Raw genomic sequence first — 7,795 nt, 5'->3', positions numbered from 1 at the left:
AATATGGGAGATGAGTATTTAGGCTGCAACAAATGAAACCATGTGTGCTCTTTTCCTAGAAAAAAAAACCCCATGTGTGCTCTTCAAGTGATGTTTCTTTATTCTTTGGCAAAATGGAATAATGGCATATATCGTAGAACCACTCAAGGACATATAAGTTGCTCATATACGGAGCTTAACAAATTCGTTTCTACTCCCTCCGTTCAAAAATATAAGATCTTCTAACTTTTTTATGAATCAGATGTGTTATAGACACGTTTTAGTGTGTTTGTTCACTTATTTTAATGTATATGTAGTTTATACTGAAATATCCAAAACATTTTATATTTATGAATGGAGGGAATATCTAGGAGTAGAGAATAATTGATCGCAACTTGGTGCACCAGGGATGAGGTCTTGTTTGGGGCTTTGAGCGCAGCATTTTCATCTCCCCAATGTCAAACGACGCGCTTCACTGTGTGTCCGGTCAAGAATCCATCAACCCGGCAACATTCATCCATGTGTGGACATATGAGCCGTCCGTCGTGGCGTGCAAGGTATCCATTTGGACGACTACGTCAACTAGACCGCTCCACGCTGCTGCTGGCCACTGAGACTTCTTGCGCATTGCTTAGGGCGTGTTTGGTTGCATTGTTAGCCGGGCCTGGTTGATAGGAGTAGATGTAGAATGAGATAGGCTGAGTAGGGCCTGGCTGAGAAGAGATAGGGTGCTTATAGAAAATCAACCTACAGTATGCTTAACTCCATATAAAATTATGAGTGATTGTACAAAAATCATAGAAAATCATCCATGCTAGATAAAACAATAATGATATGTATGTTCGGGAACGACTTGTGTAGAATCTGAGCTTGCTGTACAAAAATAGAAAAAGACATCCTGGACCACTAGATTGGAGATCAATGGTACAGATTTAGGTGGAGGGATCTCAGCCCACTTAATGTAGACTTTACAGAAAACCCCCTCTGACAGTTAGACATGAAATAGGACATTTTGCATTATGCACCTGAAGTCTTCGTGAAATACAACTATTTTCAGACATGAACTGTGCTGATGCCCATCTCTTAGTTTGAAACAACTGGTCTCATATAAAATCTGAGCAAATATTTACTGCACAAAATCCAGACACATTTATGTTACACCACTAACTTTTCAAGAGAGTTGAACATCTTGGTCACTAAGAAACAACCGTATATATAACAAATATTTGAGCACATGGGATAATAAGCCATCCCGGATCAGGTAGAATCACACGTACATGTCAAACTGGAAATATAGCAACCTAAGGATTGAAATTATAGCTGCTCGGCAAGCATTTCAGTACATGAGAACACATCACGAAGAGGCAAGTAGAACCACGCATACATGTCAAACTGGAAGTAGAGCAAATTAAGGACTGAAATTATCAGTGCTCAGCAAGCATTTGAGTACTTGGGTACATGAGGCATACAGATCATTTTTAGTACATGGCCGGCAAGACCAAGTGGTAAAGACTGAAATTATCATCGCCCAACAAGCATCTTGCTGGTACAAGACCGAAAATATCTGTTGTTTTGCCTCGTGTTAGTGCTTCCTAGCAATCGAGCTTCCTGCTGGGAAAGAGATGACAACCTCCATGGGCTCTTATACACTTGATCAGCTCGATCTACCTAGGTGAACACACAAGTAAATAGGGGTCAGTCAACAACATATACCAAATAGCATATCTTGAGAAGAGAGACAGTCGTTCTATATGTCCAGCTTCATTCAGCACTGCAACCTAGGAAACATAACAGAGAGTACAAATATTTTGTTGCAGCATAGTTCATTATTCCATTATAGACCTACGATAAATGGATTACAATTCCATGATTGGTGCACAAATGGGAACGACAAATAAGTGGCATTGAGCAATTTAAAGGGAGTTTTATCAATGCCCTGTAGATGTAAATTATTATTCAAATTTGATAGCTATAAACAACAAACTTGGTGGCATGCATTATATTATACCTTCAATAATAAGAAAACCACAACAGCACAGGAAAATATAAATGAACAAGATGCCAGATAGGCTCATGTCATGGATGAAGGATTAGTACTAAATCATATACTCCTTGCTGTAGCGATACCATAGGTCAGTAAAAATGGAAGGCACACATATCTCTGGTAAATTATCTATGTATGCCTAATCTTTTCAATCAACCTAGTTGAGTGGTCATAGCAAGACAAATAAGTGGTAGTCTTCGAAGCAAGAAGAAGCACAAACCTCTATTGTTTTGTCGTTTGTTTCTTAGAACATGTTCTTGCATCATGAAACACCATTTCCTTACAAATGCTGCATTTGCGTGCGACTTTTTGATGAATTCCAGGCCTTCTCTTCTCACCAGATCCACTCCTCACACCATCCTATGCCCCTTTATTCTAGAGCATGTGCCCCTTGCATTGATATCCTTAGGTGTGAGGATGGTAACATGCTTTGGAATGATGCTCCCAATACACGACTCCTCATTTTCTTGTGTATTGCATGGTACGGCCGAAACTAGTTGGGCTAAACCCAACTCAATGCTACACAAACTATTGTGCAGGAATTCAATTCCTTCCATGGAGCGTTTGGAATTCCGTATGAGATCTTCTAGCTTATCCCTCACAGCAACTATCTTCCTTTTCACAGTAATGTCAATTGGATCTATTAAATTTTCTTCAAGAATATTCCCTTCCCCATCATAGACAATGTCCCTAGGAAATAGGAAAAAAAATCACATCATCACATCATGTGGGTCAAGGTAGATTAATGTGTCTACATCTACATGATAATAAATATACCTTTTGCAAATTTTCTGCCATCGCTTAAGAATATAAAGGCTTGGCAATTCATTTATTTTTGCACCCCTCAATACCCTGATAATGTGACGACACACAATTCCCTTGGACTCAAAAAGCTTGCAAGAACATTTAGCAGTCATGGATGTTGTGTCATAACACACTTATCTAATCTTCTTGTATTGATCGCTGACAAACATGATTTTAATTCCCTCACGCTTTTCTGTCTGCTGAACATCACAATCATCTCTGGCAGCAAGCACCTGAGCCTGAAACAATTCAAAAACCTCATGTGTGAATAGTGCTCTGGCTTGTCTCTCTATTTCCCATGATGTCAACAACTCACTTGTTGTGTATTCACTTGTGTTATCAGCCATTAGCTCACTTTGCCTTTGAGCTTTCAAAGCAGTGTCAAATCTTAGCCAAAACTCAACAAAGGTAAGCTTGCGACGGATGAAACGTTTAAAAAATGAATTTGCACTCTCTGAAATAGAAGTTGTCCTGAGTAGACCAGCTAGGTGAATGTCCATGAAATAAGCTGGTATCCATATCGCACGAAGCCTATACCTTTTGGCGAACCATTCGTGCTCCTCCAACTGAAACTCTGTGATGAAAGACTGCCATCTATCCTCAAATTCAGCAGGTGTTTCAGAATTCCACACACAATATTTCAGCCTATCATAGAACACAAGGTTATTCCTCAACTCCGGACGTACCTTCCCTGGAACCTTTTCCATAATGTGCCACATGCACAATCGATGTGTCGTATTTGGTAGAGTTTTTCCAATTGCATTTTTCATCTTAACACATTCATCAGTTATGATCACTCTAGGCGCAACCCCACCCATTGCTCTAAGAAATGACCTGAACAACCAAGTATAGGATTCTTCTGTCTCATGAAGTAGAAACCCCGCCCCAAACAAGACACTTTGCATATGATGGTTTACTCCAGTGAAGGGCGCAAACGTGTATTCATATTGGTTAGTGCTGTATGTCGAATCAAAAGATACGACATCGCTGAAATGCCCATAGTTTTTCCTACTTGATGCATCCGTCCAGAATAAACGAATCAATGTACCGATCTCGTCAACTTCATATTCAAAGAAAAAAGCAGGGTTCAGAGCCTTCAGTCTACCAAATTGGTCCACCAACATTTGAGCATCACAATTTCTTATTTTATTTTTCAGTCCACCGTAGTGATTCTGTAGGTCTTTCTGGGTGCACCCAACATGCTGAAAACCACCAGCGCCAACATTAAGCAGCCTATAAGCTAAGGCAGTGCCAATGCTAGCTTTCTGGCAATTGTGAAGCGTTGTCTTCACTCTTTCACTAACTTGACGATTGGATCTAATCAAGTGTTGCTGGCTAGGTGGCACAAAAGGGTGATTGTGATATTCAGTGAGTGAAGCTATCTTGTATTTTCCATTACTTTCCCGAGTGACATATATATAAGCTTCACATCCACATCTAGTCAATTTAACCTTCCTCCTTTTCTTTGAAGCCTCAACAACAACCATACCTTTCTCGGGACGAAAGCCTTCTTTTGCACACAGGAAGCGTTTCCATTGAAGCACATTATCTACGACCCTCTGTTGTCGAAGACGTACACCAAATCCGACATTGTGTGCATATGTCTTGTAAAATTCCAGCACCGAGCCAATGTCATCAAATATCATCCCTACTTTTGGCTTCAATTCCTCGTCACACTGGGGTTTATACAAATAACCCTGCAACATTAATTGCAATTTCAGTAACATTACCCTCACATGACAACACCATCTCACTTGTAAAGACTACATGGTATTCACTTATGACTCATTGTGTCACTGCCAAAAATATAGTTTAAATCAAACTAATTTCAATTACTACTCCCATATGGAATGTCCATTTAATGCGAGTATTACAGGTTGTGACAAGTGTTATAACACAATAGGGTCGTCTAGTTTCTACTGTACATATCTCCGCTGTTTAGTTAGCATATGTTTGCCAACTAAGGTTTGACATGGACATGACATATGATAAGTGTATATTTTCCTATCAAACTTGAATGTATTCATGTAGTTTAACATGGACAAAAATAAGAAGTTACATTACATTAAAATACGAAACTGTGTGTACCTCTTGAGAGAATGATTCTTTTTTTTCGGTGTACTGGATTCATCAATGAGAAGCATTGGGGAATTAATTTCTGCAAATGACGTTGCATCGCTGAAATCTTGATTTTGAACACTGTTGACCGATTCCATGGCTGCAAACAATTTTTTAGCAACCAACATCACACAAGGGATTAACATAATGTTAGATACATCAGGAGATGACTTTCTCGTACCACTATTGTCACCTGATAGTGCTGGTACACATGCTGCAATTGAGGGCCCTCCTAGGGGAGATATTGCACTGCTACTCTCCATTCCTGGATCCTGAGATGGGAATTGCAAATTTAGACCGGGGATCATCTTTTCCATGTCAAACTTCTGCCACATGGGGGAAAAATTCTATTATAGGGAAATGTAATTAGTTACTCTGGTACAAAAAGCTAAACAGAAGGACAAGAAAATATTCATGTGCATACAAATACTGGAGTGAGCACCCAACCAATAACAAATGTAATTAATTACAGTACATATTCCCTTTCTGCATAGAAATTCAAGAGTTTGGGTATGACGGACAATTTTAAATTCAGATCTGTGTTTTTCGATACAATATCAAAACTTCTTTATGAAAAAAAGAGAGCTCCCCCCTCCTATTTCATTTCTGTTAAACCAATGTGTTGCTGCAGAGAAAGGGCAAAAAAATCTAAAGAATACAAGTGTTCCAGTTTAACACTAGAGCAAGGGAGGCTAAAGTAACCCCTGTACTGGGCAAGCTAAAAAGGTATCCGACACAGCGCAAAGCAAAAGCAGTAGAAATGGAGGCCAACAACTACCATCATTACAAAACCACAACATATCAACTTGTTCCATTTGCTTCAGCTGATTGGAAAGTTGTCTAGCAGCGATCCACCAAGCTGTTGGAATTAACAAACTTGTCCATAGAGAATAGTTGTTTGTTTCCTATTGTAGTCCTAGTGATTAGATTAGGAAAGTAACCGGTTTGAAATAGATTCAGAGTTGTACAAGTCGGCTGCACGGGCGCGTATATATCCATGCATTAGCATACTCCCTCCGTCCTTAAAAGAGTGTACTTCCAACTTTGTTGGAAAGTCAAACTTTTTTATGTTTGACCATATTTATACAATAATAGACCAACATTTATGCCATCAAATTAGTAGCATTAGATTCATAATAAAATATATTTTCGTCGTATACCTATTTGGTTTCACAAACATTGATATACTTTTACACAAACTCGGTCAAACTTTGAGATAGTTTGACCCTCCAACAAAGTTGGAAGTACACTCTTTCAAGGACGGAGGGAGTATGTATCTTTGCATGGAGAGAGAGAGAGAGAGAAAAATAGCCACTGTGTCTCATGTGTGTGCGTTTCGGCTTGCCACTAAAGAATCGCCAGAATAGCTAGATTTGCTAGTGTATTGCTTCCTGCTAGAAACCGGTTAGCGTTTATGTACAGTTGGTGCGCTGCTTATGGTAGCAATACACAATACCATAATTATGTCACAGCACTAATCAACATGCTGCGTCTGAGTAAAATAAGAATCCAACAAACATAAGCATCACCCCAGAACGGATCTGCTTCTACTGTACTCAAGCTGTTGTTCATTGTTCTTCTGTTGGCAATACACAATACCCAGCAACTAAATGGACAGATTCGACAATAACAAGTAGAAAGAATAAAAAACTATAGAGATGTACTACCAATATCATAGCTAATAAAAATTAAACATTTATATTTACCAGAAGAACGAAGAACCGTGGTGGGGTGGCCTGTTCGGAGAACCAGAAGCGGCCGGTCGGGAAGGAGGCGAGGAATCACGAGAGGGAGTGGGGGTGGGGGGTGGAGGAGGACGGCCGCGAGCTGATCTGGGAGCCTGAGAGTGGGGAGGAGGTAAGGAATCCGATCTAATCTGCCTCAAACTGCGCCACCGGCGACGAAATGGTTAGGAGCCATTGGAGAGGAGATGGATCAGCATCTTTGCTGCGCGAGCCCGCCCGGCTTGGCTCAGGATCTGAGCTGCCGCCGCCGCCGCCGCCGCCCCCGCCGCCGAGAAATTTTCGATCCTGTGCCCTCGCTGTGTAAGGATTTGGTAGAGACTAGGGAGGGTAGCGAAAGCAAATTTGCTTGTAGCGCTGGACCTTTTTGCAAATTTTGTGCAAAGATCCCTCCATCCATGCCTGTGCCATCGATCTCTCATCCAACGGCCCAACATCATTTCTTCTATTTTTGTACAGCAAGCTCAGATTCTACACAAGTCGTTCCCTGTTCTTATATTCATAGAATGATAGATACTGTTATACATATTTGATGATGCATATTGTTCTTAATATATGTTTTTGTGACTCGTCCAGATAGGGTGTGATAAAACTAAGGATGAACACTACATCTTCTCGAGAGAATGTTCAACCATGTATAAGGTATGAGCATTTGTGTTCTCCTTCGTCTTTTTTTTTTGGCAAAAATCATCCAGATCTATTGTCAAAGTTCACCAGAATTACAAGCAGTTTCGAACATAATAAAAATTACATTAAGATTCCAAGACCCCCCAACACTAATGCCGCCAGAACGAGCCACCGGCGCGTCAATGTCGCCGCTCCTCTACCGGAGCCGGCTTGACCTTGTCGAGGAGAGCCGAGAAATCTTCGTGCACGTGCTCCTAAGGACCAGCGCCCTGGAGCCGTAGTCGTCGCCGTTGAAGCACCTGGCACCAAATCTCACCACAGGGCGAGAAACCCTAACCTCACCGCCCCAAAGAGACGGAAGGAGTCTACACCGGAGCATTGTCGACTGCATCCAGATGGACGAACTCAAGGAGGACCGGAGCCCGGAAGACAAACTCGAAGAAGTAGCGCTGCCATCCGCTCGAGCAGCGCACCTGCGAGG

At 41.0% G+C, this 7,795-nt stretch overlaps 1 non-coding gene across 5 annotated transcripts; it reads right to left on the bottom strand.

The window, feature by feature from the left end:
* Nucleotides 1–1,259: 1,259 nt before the first annotated feature.
* LOC109762889 (uncharacterized) lies at nt 1,260–7,016 on the bottom strand. Of its 5 annotated transcripts, none has more exons than XR_012186975.1 (6): nt 6,652–7,016; nt 5,127–5,292; nt 4,916–5,045; nt 2,801–4,524; nt 2,244–2,713; nt 1,260–1,647 (listed from the first exon to the last, which is right to left on the bottom strand). It is a non-coding gene; the product is annotated as an uncharacterized protein (transcript). The 5 variants fall into 5 exon arrangements; XR_012186973.1 differs by having other exon boundaries at nt 5,139–5,292; nt 6,652–7,015; XR_012186972.1 differs by having other exon boundaries at nt 5,139–5,271; nt 6,652–7,015.
* Between the last annotated feature and the right edge of the window lie 779 nt (nt 7,017–7,795).

This window comes from Aegilops tauschii, chromosome 6, assembly GCF_002575655.3.
Source record: "Aegilops tauschii subsp. strangulata cultivar AL8/78 chromosome 6, Aet v6.0, whole genome shotgun sequence".
NCBI lineage: Eukaryota > Viridiplantae > Streptophyta > Magnoliopsida > Poales > Poaceae > Aegilops > Aegilops tauschii.
Note: the sequence above shows the minus strand (reverse complement) of the source record. Positions and strands in the feature narration are given on the sequence as shown.